We start from the raw sequence: 14,253 nt of genomic DNA, 5'->3' as shown, positions 1-14,253 counted from the left end.
AGGCTGTCACTCTGTGTGCTGTGCAATACCTGTCTCACAGTGTCCCTTGTGTAAACTTACTTATTGCAAGGCAAAGGCCTCCTACAGGAAGCCACCTTAGAAATGACACATGCTTCCTTCCCGGTCCCCAACTGTAGGTGCTTGTTTAGTCAGTTCTCTTGACCCTTACCTTACGCTAATATATCTGTGCTTTGTAATCTTCCTTAATTATGAACTCCTGAAGGCTAGGGGTCAAACACTACACCTCCATGTCTCTCCAGCACCTCTCAGTGTTGCCCACCCCATAGGCCCTCAACAAACGGTGAGAATGAATGAGTTACTGTGAATTTTCCAGAGTTGAAACACTTATTTTTCTTTTTTTTATACACCTTTTAAAGGTTATAATCCATTTACCATCATTTAAAAAAAAATTGGCTCTATTTCCCGTGCTGTACAATACATCCCTGAGCCTGTCTTACACCCAGTAGTTTGTACCTCTCACTCCCCCATGCTTACCCTCCTCTAACCCTATGTTGCCCCTCCCCTGCTCCCCACTGGTAACCACTAGTTTGTTCTCTGTATCTGTGAGACTGCTTCTTTTTTGCTATAGTCACTAGTTTGTTATATATATACCACATCTTTATTCATCTGTTGATGGACGCCTAGGTTGCTTCCATATCTTGGTTATTATAAATAGTGCTGCAATGAACATTGGGGTGCATGTACTGTTTCAAATTAGTTTTTGTTTTTTGTTTTTGTTTTTTTATGGATATATACCCAGAAGTGGAATTGCTGAATCATATGGTAATTCTATTTTTAGTCCTTTGAGAAACCTCCATACTGTTTTCCACAGTGACTACACTACCATTACATTCCCACCAACAGTGTTCAAGGGTTCCCTTTTCTCCACATCCTCACCAACATTTGTTTTGGAGACACTTTTTTTTTCAAAATATTCGAAGATTTTTTTTTTTACTAATTCATTACCTGTATATTACATGTGTTTCTATACCGTAGGGTGTACTCAACAGATTTAAATCTTAGTGGCCTAAGTTTTTTTTTTTTTATTACAAACTGGATCTAGAATCAACAGAAATTGACTTAAAGTCATCTTCTGAAAATAAGTCACTTCCTCATTTCCATATTAGAGGCAATAATTCCTTCCTTAATTATTACACGGGATTACTGTCTATCTCAGAATCATTTGAGATAATACGTGGAAAAGATTATAAATGTTCTGTAAACTTTAAAGTTGTCGACATGCATCAGTTACCTTAATAACAATAATTAGTGATTATGGTAGGTTGTAATAAAGAGCTACTCTTGAGACAAATGAGATGTAATAAATACCTCCATGTTTCTATATATTTTTGAATTCTTATGGGTACTATGCAAAGTTTATTCCAGGTCCTCCATTATCATCAAATTTTAATTTACTTTTGTTATTACCTTCAGCCATATTCAGCTTCCACCTTAGACCCGTTTCCAGATCGTCCCTTCTAAAGGGCTGCAAGCTGAAAAATGAGCAAGTGAAGCTACCTGGACACTCTGGCACTCACATGCCTTAAAAATTACCTCCTGGTGCTGCCTGTATGGCAGGTGGGAGAGTTCAGGCTAAATGAAATGATAAATGTCCTCCTGACAAAGGAAATGTCCCTGAATCTCCTCCTCCCTTTACGCTGTTGAATTTCCTCCCCTGAATATAAGCACAGCTTGGCCTGGTCGGAGCTCGATGCAATCACGCTGAATACCAGCCAACTTACAGTCTTAAAAACCACTTCCTCTTCTCTACCTCTCACTTCTTTTCAAAAGGATCTCTACAACTCTGTTGAAAGTACCTCACAGAATTATTGCTATGTCTCTGTACAATTGCAAATAAAATGGAGGCAGAATCTATAACATGGTTTTAAAATTTTTTATTAAAAAGAAAGTTTCTGATAGTACGAAGTCCAAGGGCCTACGCAAAACATGGGGGGGGGGAGGGCAGTGGAATTCACCTAGTAAATGCATTCTATAGCTTTTAAAAAATTCATTCACTTTCAGCAGAAAATTAAAAAACTGTAATGTCAGAATTTTAAGTCAGTAACTGACAGAAAGATCGTTTTCCAAAAATTGATAGCTTTAACAAACATCCCACAAAACTTACTAAAAATAAAAACCAAAGATTGCAACAATAAAGATTTTTACATTGTTGAAGTAGAACACAAATTAAACAAACCTGACTTTGGACAACAAATGATCTACAGTTGGGTAAATAAGCAGATGCAAAGCCTGCAGGTATGGAGGGCGACTGCAGTCATTGCACTAGGCCATTTCGTAGAAGGGACTTGAGCATCCGAGGATCTTGGTATCTATGGTGCTCCTGGAACCAACAATCCAGGTGTGCCAAACGGTAACTATCCACACTGAAAATTTTTATTTAATAGCCAAATGAAAAATACTGGTGCTTCTGTCATTTTCCAATTGAAGGTTACCTAAATAACTGATGATTTACATTTTCAAACAAGAAACAGTTGCAAAATAAACTAGAGTGATTCTGAGCTTGTTAAATACTTTATCTTGAAAGGAAATTTTTATGCTTCCAACTGATAAAACCAACGGATTAAACTAAATCAGTATTGCTTGGCTTCCCATTACTTGAAGACAACGTAAAAGCCTGTAAGAACTTCCACTCTGGCCAAGATAGAGTAGGGATTGGGATTTATCCTTCCACTTGAAACAGCACCCTCCACCCTACTCTGTCTCCCTCTCTGCCCCCAAACCCAGGAAAAAAAAATGGACAAAAGACAGTTTGCAAGACAAGGGCTATCAGGCAACTGAAGGCAGTGATCCCTTAAGAGGAGGAAACAAATGACATCAGGGCTTCAATTGTTTCAGTTTAGTGCCTGGAGAGATTCCATGCAGCTGTGCCTGGAGGGAGACCTGAGGTAGAGCCAAGCTGGCCCCTTAGGGTTCGGGAGGCTCAGCTGAGTCTGGGAGAGCAAGGGAAGTAGAGTTCATTGTATGAGGACAGACCAGCAGAGAGACAAAGAACGAGACAGAGAGAGAAGAAGAGAGAAAAGAGGGAGGAAGGGAGAAAGGGAGAAAGAGAGAGAGAGGAGGAAAAGAAAGAGGGGGAAAGAGAGAGAGGACACTTTGGAGATCGGCTCAGGGCTTCCTTTGAATATTCTCTGCACCTGTGCGGCCGCTCCCCGAACAGTACGCGCATGTGCGTGAGCGGCACGCGCTTGTGCGTGAGCTACGCGCATGTGCGTGAACGGCATGCGCATGAGCGAGAGAGGCAAGCGCATGTGCAGGAAATACCAGAGCCTGAGCAGAGCGTGACTGACCGGCCGAAGAGGTTGGCGGTCCTGGCGTCTGGCGTCCACACAGAGACGCGGGGCCGAGGGAGGACCTGCATTCACCTGTCAGCCTGGAGAACCTCAAGAGGAGCCGGCCCACAGGTAGAACACCCAGAGGGGGTCTTGTCTCAGTAGTGGGGAGCAATTAGCCCTAGATAAAGCACTGCTTCAGTCCCATGAACAAATCTCATAGGCAAGGTCCAAAAGGATTGAACTGTTTCCAAGTAACTTAACTGTGTCCCAGCACAAAACTAAAGAATGTTAGAGCAGTAAAATCCACCACCCAACTAGGTAAAAAAAAAAGAGTACTGATTTTTTTTTAAAAATAAGTTTTTTGTTTTTGTTTTTGTTTTTGTTTTTTACTCATTGCGGCAAAGGATAATGCACACTGCGGGGAACTACGGGATCCCTCAGGAGGAAGGTGTTAGAAGTTCTTATTGTAGGATGTTAGGTGATTTGAGGGAGGGCCTATGAAGCAGAGCTTTGTTGTGGGTTAGATGTTCTCAGCAGGTGGGGGTAATTCAATGATTATGTTAACAAGGAGGCAAGAGCAGACCTAGGCTAGGACTGTAATTGGTAAAGAAACAGCTGTCACCCATACTAGTCAGGATAAGGAGGTGTTTGGCCATTTTTGTGGCTATGATAGTGATAGTGTTCGTGTTTTGCCTGAGTTCAGGCATGATTGTGGAGTCATCTTGTTTTTGTCTTCATCATAGTCACAGAGTGGTCTTGTCTGACGGTGATGTTCTATGAAATTATGTTCAACATAACACCAAGGCCTCTGTGAGTGCCAGAGGTCAGCTCTTGGGTGTCAGGGACTGTTTTTCTGTTGTTTTTTTTTTTTTTTTTTTTTTTTTTTTTTTTTTATTACGCTCAGTGGGTCTTGGACTCAGATTTGTCTCCCTTGGTTCTATGAGGCTGTCAAAAGCTTAGCTCAACTTCTCAGTTTCTTTTTTCCAAACCTGCATACACCCCTGGTGCAAAAAGTATCCTTAAATGCCTCTTGGGTTTCCATTCTCCTTTGAATCTTGGCTCGGTAATCCTTAGCCTTTGGTGCTTTAAAAAAGATGTTTTCCAAAAAAATTATGCACTCTACTTCCTAAAAAAAATAAAGATGTTTTCATGTTTATCAGTGTTTATGGTGGTCTTCAGTGAGGAGAGGTTGGTCCAATTACATATTGTGCTGTTATTGCAAGTGGAAGCACCCTCCCCCCTGCCCCTGCCCCAGCCCCCTACAGACTTCCCTAAGCCATAGAAGGTGCCTTAGTAGACCTTTTGCCTGAACACCATCCTCATTTACCAGAACTGTTTTAATCCCACTAGGTGTCTGATCACCTTACAGTAGCTCCACAAAGTTGATGGTCAGAAGATTGAGTAGTTTTCATCCCACTCATGCTTAGTCTTTCCTAACCTAGCACTCATCTCCTCCTTCAGTTCCTCACTGAACTATCCAGAGAATCATCTGACCATGTTCTTTTTATGCAGATACAGCTACTAACAAGCCCCAGCTCATTCTCCCAGCTGGATTGTTGCTCCTGCAATGTTCTTTTATGAAAAATTTTGATCTACCTGTTACCCTCCAGTAAATCTGTAAACTGAGTGGAAGTGAGTGGGCTCAAGGTTATACTTTTGAAATTCTCTTACGCTAATTCTATGTTTTTATCTTAGGGGAAATAGAGGCTTCCTCTTTCCACTGGTGTCCTTTGTTTATACCTCCCTGAAGTCAATATTTGGTATAAAACTAGTTAGGGTAGAGTAGTGAGTAATGAGTATATCTTTTTAAATAAACAGTTATCAACTAGAGAAGTCATAGGTTACAGTGTTAAGGCCATTATGTGCACTTCAATACTTAGCTTTCTGAACTTCCTTGAAATTAGAAAAATATAGATGGGTCACCTTTCTCTCAAGAGCAAAGAAACTTTGAGTAATCCTAAAAAATGTAAATTCCACATCAGTGTCGCCTGGTAGCCAAACAAATTCTCCAGAGAGTGAAACAGCGGTAGCTTCACCTAGTGGTGAGAAGTGTAAATGCAGAGAATCATTTTTCATAGTGCTAACTCTTCATGCAAATATATATCCTGGGGTAAATGACAGAATTCAAAAAGCAATTAAACACATTTATCGAATATACAACCCAGACCTAAGATAATCAGATTTGTAGGTTTGGATTTCTGATATGTGAAATTGAGGACTGCGGTCAGAACTCATAGATTCCACTACTAAATCTAATTTAGATACTTGAATATGCTTTGGAAGAATAGCTTACGTTATATTAGTGAGGACATTAGAAATGAAGCAATTGGACCACTCTCCAAACCTGTCCTGGTGGGGTGCTTTAAAGCTAATCTCATTTTTAAAAAGAAAATTTTCTACAAGATGCAGATCTTGAGTGACTTTTTCCTTTGTCTGTAAGAATATTAGGAGCCCTGTCCCATTATTTGGATAAGAATTTCACTCGTTTCAAAGATAGGAGAATCAAGGAGGTCATATCAGTTCAAGGTGTAAGAACTCAGCATTCTGTCAGGAACCACACCCTGGACTCTCCAGCTATACCTGTTAATTATTGACTAAAAGACCATAGAAGGAGTTCTGGAAAGAGAGAGTGGAAAAGGTTAAAAAAAAAAAAAAAAACTAAAATAAAATGTTACCTTTAATCCAGGATTTTTTTTTTTCTAGAGGAAAATACACTTTTTATTTTTAGCTCCAAATAACTTTTTTTGATATTAAAGAAAAGTTGCCATAGAAAAAATACTTACATTTTTCTCCTCCTTTTCCTCCTTCTGTTAATTAAAAAAGTTGTTTTACAGACTCACAGACATAGAAAACAAACTATGGTTACCAAAGGGGAAAGGGTGGGGAGGGATAAAATAGGAGTTGGGGATGAACAGACTCATTACTATATATATAAAACAAACAACAAGGACCTACTGTATAGCATGGGGAACTACATTCAATTTCTTGTAATGACATATAATAGAAAAGAATCTGAAAAGACAAAATATATATGTATATATATGTATAACTGAATCACTTTACTATATACCTGAAACTAGCATTTTAAATCAATTACACTTCAATAAAAAATTTTTTAAAGTACATGTAAAAAGTTTAAAAAGTTGTTTTTAATTGTGCAACCTGGTTTATTAAAGGACAAAAGTCAGTGAACGTTGACAGGGAACAATTTCCCATCCCCTCCCCCCATTGCCTTCAATAATGTTATCTTCTTGCTCTTCATTTTTCCACCTTCTGTTTTTTTTTCTAGGTCTTTTCTAGGCTCAGTGGTGGAGGCAGGTGATTAGAAGGAAAGGGGGAAAATCCTTTTGCTTATCAGGATACTGCTTATCCAGCTCTCTCTCGGTCCTTGAAGCTCTGTGTATGACATGCTATGTCATACAGATGTTTCTCTCTTGTGGATTTGTTCTTAATGTTTTTAGCTCTCTGATCAATTCCCAAATATCTTTGAAATTACTAGGTTAGATTTGTATGTATCTATCAATAAGATCCCCACTGAACACACACATAGTTCCATAAATTGGACATTTATGGAATTTTAACCTACACCCAAGTAAGTCACTTTGAAAAAATATAGTATTGTTTCCTTCCTCAACCTATTAAATCTTTCCAATATTCTAAGAAAATTTCTATTGAACTTGCATCTTCAAGAGTCCCAAATCCAAAAGATCAGGTACTATACAGTTGACTGAAAAGCAGAATTCCTTTATCAAAGCATTTTTCCTCCAAGGGTTTATATAAGTGTCTTTTATAGTAAATTACCTTTTAACATTTTGCTTTATAATTATATTTTGTAGAAAATAACCTTAAACTCTGAAATTTGACTTTTGTTTATCATTTGATAGAACATTTCCGTGCAGGTTGTATCACCCTGACACATACAAAAGGTAGCAAAGTAACTGAAATTTTTTCACTATCATCTTTTCTATACTGAGAAACATGTCATTTTCCTTGAAGTGCTCAGAACCTCGAGTGTTACTTTTAGAGGAGGAAGCACCTGCTTGCTAATTTAAAGGAAAACACAAAGACAAATGGGTTTGGCATATTTGGCATGAGTTAAATAATGTTTTAGCTTAGGTATTGTACTAATAATAAGACAGTCGTATTGTTTTGGAAGGTAACAGTGTCAAATAATGACCAAACCTTACTTAAATACAGGTGAGGGTGGCAACATTATTTATATAACAGGTGTTTATGATGTATACACTTTGGCAAAATGCAGTATTAGGTGCAGTCCTTGCCCCTGTTCGAACATCTGTGCACATGTGACTATGAGTGTATGTATGTGTATGAATGTTTCCACCTTTTAAAAGTTGCAATAATATATGCAAGAAAATCAAGTAGTAGAAAAGTTAAAAAGAAAAGCATTGTACTCCTTCCTCCTTCTGGTCCCACTTCTCAGAAGCAACCGTTTTGTAAGCTTTTCTGTTTTGTTTTCTGATGTTTTACCCAAATTCTAAGTAGTATTTTGGACCTCTGTACCTTAAAATGGGATCTGTTGACTCCCTGGTTTGAAATATGAAGACTTAGTTCATTTCAACTTTCCTCAATTTCCCCTCCTACTCCAATATTTTTCTTACTTTTGGTTCTTCTGTTACTTTTATATCCTTATACAATACATGTGAACCTTGGTTTCTGATTCCATCAACTGTAGACAGCATCTTTTCATGCTTGAATATGTACAATAACAATAACTAAAATTTATTGAGTATTTACTATGTGCCAGACACTGTTCTAAGCATTTTACATGAATTATCTTATAGCAACACTATTAGGTGTCATTCCTAATTTACAGATGAGAAAACTAAGGCATGGGGGCTAGGGATGACTTGCCCAGGGTCACAAGGGTAGTAAGGGTGGCAAAGGGACCAGGTAGTCTGAATCCAGACCCACGAAGCTCCAGTCTCCCACACGGGGGTGTTAGCATCCCTCCCCCCACCTCCCACTTCCACTCCCATTTTCTGTCAACCAGATCTTTTATAGCATTAATATGGAGAATATTTATACTCTGTCATATAATCATACTTAAGTCTTCTGTTTTTTCCTATAGATCAGCTCTAAAGGTTGAAAATCAGTAAGTATGATTACATATTGCAATTATGTAAACATCATTCCCAGCAGAACCAAGAAGTGTGTCAGTATTCCATTTTCTTCTCTATCTCTCAGAACATTTGAAGTCCGTCCTTCCTTCGTTTCTTCCTTTATACGCTCAAACAATTTTGAAAGCTTACTACATTTGTAAATTGTGAAGGGATGTAGGGAGGAATATAGTGAGAAATAGTGTTGTCTAACCCCTAGCCTCTGCCCTTAGGAATTTATAGTATGGAATTTATGGTATACCTGGGGTCAAGGAAAGCTTTGAGAAGAGGGAATATAAACTGATTCTTAAAGAATGATGAGAATTTGAAAAGGGGAAATGATACAAAATGAGCAAATGATAGAGTGGGATTTTTTTTTTTTAAGAGATGAAATTTCTAAGTTGCCTGCTTAAAATAAGTGGTTTGCACTGGAGAGGGGTGTGTTGATGAAAATTCAATTAAAAGTCAAGCTAAGAAGAAAAAAAGAGAATTTTATTTGAGCCAAACTGAGGATTATAACCTGGGAGATACTCTCAGAAGCTCTGAGAACTGTTCCACTGGTCAGGAGCTAGAGGTGCAGTTTTATACATTTTTAAGATAAAGACTTATGTATCATAATGACTAGTTAACATTATATGTAAAGGTCATCAGAGATGCTTTGGTCAGGTATGCACATACAGAGTAAGCCTTTAGGTCAGTGTGATCCCCTGTACAGGATAAGAAAAAAATGTTAATCTTAAACAATACAATGCTTGCATCAGAAGAAGGGGACTATTTTTCTCAAAGGTTTATTATATCCTCCTGCCTTGAGGTCTGGTTAGTGTATAATGTGGATGCACATTGCATGTTGGTAAAGGCCTGTCACAAGTTGGGATGTGTTATGTGTATTTCAGTTCTGACTTAGTTTGATTGTCCTGCCATAGGGAAATTTATGATTTTTCTCTCATCATTTCCTCCCTTTTGAGCATAAATCTTTTTTTAAGTGGGGTTTTTTTTTTTGGTGGGGAAGGAGGTAATTAGGTTTATCTATTTATTTACTCTTTAGAGAAGGTACTGGGGGTTGAACCCAGGACCTTGTGCATGATAAGCCTGGGCTCTACCACTTGGAGCTATACCCTCCCAACTTAAGCATAAATCTTTCAATAAAAAGCACTACGTGATCAAACTTTTGGTCCCTTTATGCCAGGGTGGTTTCTTACCTGCTTTGAATTCATCTTGTCCCTGTAAGCTGGGTTTTAATAGTCCAGTTGTTTTCCCTTTTTTAGGGGATTATACCAGTAGAATGCTTGGCAAGGACTGGATGGTCAATTCCAGGAAGTTCAATAAGACTTACGCCAATTTTATTCTATATATGCATTGTGTGTGCCCATTATCTTAAATAGGACTACAGATATGATTGATAGTTTCACATTGTTTAAGCATTATTATTTTAGTTGGAGTTTTAAATATACATCGAAAAGCACAAGGGATTATTACTCTATAAATTATATAAAACACAATATAACCAACAACAATAATTAAGTCATGAACAGAGATTAAACCATGCATCCCAGAGCTGAATCATTTTCCTAAGATTTCATTTAGATTAGGAAGGGGATCCTTCAATATAGAAATCTGATTTTTCATGTGAGTCATTAGATGTGCCACATTAGAGGACTCATCTGGTTTGAAAATGCAACGTTCAGTTTGGATTATAGCATAAATTCTCCATTGTAAAAGCTGCTTTAAAACTAAAAGCCATTCAGTTTTGTAACATTATTTCCTCATTGTAGAACTTTAGAATTGAGTAAATTAATCAAATGTAGTAAACAAGCATAGAAGGACACATTGATGGGAAAACGTTTTATAGATAATGCATTTGACCAAATCATCTTGGTTTGCCCTACAATCACTGTATAAGAATGCTTTTGGCAGTAGACTTAAAGCGAGCCATGATACTTGCTGTGAGTAACTTGATAGCTAGGAAAAGGATAATGATACATATTATGAGAATAATAATCATCTGTAAAGCAGAGAAGGAAGAGTTACCTAGTTATGAGGGGAGCCAACTAAATGGATCGTTTAAAGGGTCAGTGTTTCTTACATCTTATAACCATTTTGCATTTTGGAAAAATTTTTCTAGGTGCATCTCATATTCTCCAGAGGTTTTGATGAGTGCAGCAAATAGTGTGAGCAACAGCACAAACACCTCCTTGTTTGGCTAGTAGAAAACCTAAGGTGATTCTAGTATCTAATACTACTTGGGCTAAGGATTTTATGGATGTCTATTGTGCTGCAAAGCTTTCTGCAGTCTCTTTGGCCATTTGACCAATGGAGGTTGATAGATTTCTGAGCATATTCCTGTTTATATATGCTCTTGCACTAGGAACCAAGATTCCCAAAAGACTTTGCCACCAGGTACCTTGGTATCTTGTTAGCATGGATCTCTTGACTCTAATAAGACAAGAAAGGAGGTCCATCTGTCTCTTTATGCGACAGTGGAGTAACATAATGTCCCTGTAAGCATAAGCTTTCTACCTGCTAGCTATTAAGACATTTATGTGCCCATCCTTGGGAAGTTGGGTCAATTCCAGTATCACATATGGAGACAAAACCTGGGGGAGCACAAGTGACTCCTCTCAGAATGCTCTTCTTGATAGCTTCATCAATTGGAAGTTTTGGTAACACAGTATTAAATCATGGGTCCCTGTTTTTTGCAGACTTTCCAGAATCTATCTGTATGACATTTGATGTAAGAGAGTTACTAGCCTAGGTGGCTTATATTTTTCTCTTTAAGATACTTGTTAATCAAGAAGGGATGGAGTGAGATGGCCCTGGGGTAAGTTGTGTCCAGGCTCTAAGGACCTAAGATAGTGTCAGACAAGGGATGGGCATTTTAATAGCTTGGAGAATTTGGACCTGAAATTTTTAGGCCAGAGGGAGGCCTATCTAAGTAAGTGGTAACATTAGGGACATCTAAGTCAGTGATAGGAATTACAAGGGGTCTATATCAGCCTTGAATTGAATGAAGAATTTGATAACAAATCCACCAATCACTTAAATTGCCCCTAGTAGCTGTACTTTGTGATAACTTTACAAAAGAGCTTTCTTTCCTTCCTAAACACTGGGTCAAAACATAGCTGAAAATAAAATAATAATTTTCAATTTTGACAGATCTTCGGTAAATAGTACAATTTGAAAGAATAAGATAGGTCTTAAAGGCCTGATCTGGACTCTTGGTTTAGCTGTCCTGTCTACTACTGCTGTCATCTTCTTCTCATCCTGCCTTGGTGGTACCTGTCTCAATTGAAGCCAAGTGTCAGAAACAGGAGATGCAATCCATTCAGAAGAGAAGGCCTTTTTGAGGTGAGAAATGTGAATCCAAGAGCTTATTCCTTTAAGTTTTGCAGCACAGGGGTTTGTTAGTAACACCTGATATGGTCCCTTCCAGTGAGGCCGTAAAGAGTCCTTTATTAATGTCTTTTTTAATAGACAAACTAAGTTATAACCTGTGGTCCTTAAGGCCTTTATCTCCCGGGAGGTGACTGTGGAAGGAATCAGTTACTGATTTCTTATTTTCTTTAAGCTCTTTGATGAGTCCCTGACAGTAATGGAAAATATCACCTTTAAGAAGTGCTGGTTCATACATAATTTCATTTAAATGCAAAGGTGGCCCAGTAATTATTTCAAAAGGAGGTGATTGTTGTTTACCAAAAGAGGTGGACCTAAAGTTGAGGAGTACCGAAGGAAGGGCATTTGGCCGTGGAAGATTAAAAGCCTCTGAAAATTTAGCCAATTGTGTTTTAATAGCACTATTGGTCCTTTCTGCCGGCCCTGGGGGTTGAGGGTGATAAGCGCAGTGAAAAGCTGCATTATTAGCCAAATCTTACAAAGAGATTTAATAGTTTGTTCAGGAAAGTGATTTCCTCAGTTGCTGTGCAACTCAGAAGGAATTCCCCAAACTGGAATTAGTCTTTCCAGTAGTAATTTACCTACTGTTAAAGCCATTGCTCTTCTGCAAGGAAATGCCTCCAACCAGTATGAAAACATGCATACCATTACCAGGGTGTATTTGCAGCCTTGAAAGGGAGGTACCTGGATAAAGTCCAACTTTAAAGTTTCCCTTAGGGGGAGGGGAAAGTGGCCTTGGGGGCCATAAAGGGGTTTGTCAGGATTACATTAGGACAGCTAGGGCACTGATCATAAACCTTATGAGATATAGTGGGAGAAAGTTTCCAGATACATTTCTTTCCCCATAATATCATTTTTTTTTCAGGTGCCCAGTGGGGCAGGGAATACACATGTTGGAGTAAAGGTAATTGGGTACTTGTAGGTACTTATTTTTAGGCCTTTTATTTGGTCTGAACTGAATTTGTGAGTTGGGATCAAAAAACCTGCCTTTTTTCTTCCGGGCCTGCTTTGCACTTTCTAAAAACAGCTCTTGAGCCTGCAAAAGAAATTTCTTAACAGTTTGATCAGAATCATGTTTGAGCAGAGGACATTCTGGAAACTGGGCTGGGGCAAGGCTTATGGCAGCTTGTCTAACTACAGCATTAGACATCTGATTCCCTTTGGCTTCCACTGAATCATATTTGGAATTTCCAGGTAGTTTAATGATAGCCAGCTGTTTGGGCAAATGAATGGAGTCTAATAGTTTTGAGACTAGCTGTCCATTTTTCATGGGCTGGCCAGAAGAGGTGAGAAATACTCTGTTTCTGTAGCATTCCAAAATCATGAGCTACTCTGAAGGCATAGTAACCATCGGCATAAATATCTGCTATTCGATCCTTGGCTAATTGACAAGCCCTGATTAATGCAGTCATTTCAGCTTGTTGAGCCAATTTGATGTCTAGTAAATAAGAACTTTAGTTATTTATACCATCAAGGTTATTGTGTACCCAGCTCAACAATGCCCCTGTTCATCCTTTAAATAGGAGCCATATGTAAACCAGATTAATTCAGCATTATCAATGAGGATTTCTTGTAAGTCAGTCCTAGGAGTGAGAAGTCAGTCACTGTAATGCAGTTGTGATTGTCATCATCTTGAGATGCTGGAAGCAGAGTTGCAGTGTTTAAATTATTATTATATTGAGTCAAAATAATATTGGGTGAATAGAGTAACAATACCTTGTAAGAAGCCAACTGACTCACTGAATAGTGCTGAGTAAGATGAGAATTTAAAAGAGATTCAACCGAATGAGGAACATGAATAGTTAGAGGAGACCGCATTACAAGTTCTTCAGTAGCTTTGCATGGAGAGTTGTCACTGAAATAGCCCTCATACAGAGTGAGAGCCCTTTTGCCAACAAATCTAACTGCTGACTATAAGATCCTGTGAATTGATGCTGGTCACTGTGCTTCTGAGTTAATACATCTAGGATGTTTGCCTTTACCCTTGAACACAAAGAGAAAAAATGGTCATTTATAATTAGGATGGCCTAATGCTAGAGCCTGGGTCAAGTCAGATTTTAAAGTGTCTACAGCCTTTTTTTTTTACTTGTCTGTATTTTTATTTTTTGTTAATTTTTTATTGTAATTGATGCATAACTGTAATTTTTAAGGTGCACAACATATTGATTAGATACATACATGTACTGCAATATGATTGACATTGTAGCCAACACCTCTATCGTGACATACAATTATCAATTTCCCTAGTTGTGGAAATAATTAAGATCTAGTCTCAGCATGATTAATGTTTATAATACAAATTTGTCATCTTTAATCATTGTACTATGTATTATATCTCCAGGAATTATCTACTAGTTACTGGTACGCACCCTTAAACGACATCTGTCCCAGTCCCCCACATACCTCCAGCACCTGATAACCGCGACTTACTTTGTTTTTTTTCTTGTTCAGGT

General features: G+C 38.2%; 1 protein-coding gene across 1 annotated transcript in view; it reads left to right on the top strand.

Moving 5' to 3' along the window:
* The first annotated feature begins 3,289 nt into the window (after positions 1-3,289).
* ERAP1 (endoplasmic reticulum aminopeptidase 1) overlaps positions 3,290-14,253 on the top strand; it is a 101,563-nt gene continuing 90,599 nt past the window's right edge. Inside the window, 1 exon segment of the mRNA XM_014567495.2 lies at positions 3,290-3,422. The gene's annotated coding sequence lies outside the window, so the exon portion shown is untranslated.

The sequence above is a fragment of the Camelus ferus genome, chromosome 3, assembly GCF_009834535.1.
Source record: "Camelus ferus isolate YT-003-E chromosome 3, BCGSAC_Cfer_1.0, whole genome shotgun sequence".
In the NCBI taxonomy this organism is placed as follows: domain Eukaryota; kingdom Metazoa; phylum Chordata; class Mammalia; order Artiodactyla; family Camelidae; genus Camelus; species Camelus ferus.
The sequence above is the reverse complement of the archived record's forward strand: the minus strand, read 5'-3'. Positions and strand labels throughout refer to the sequence as shown.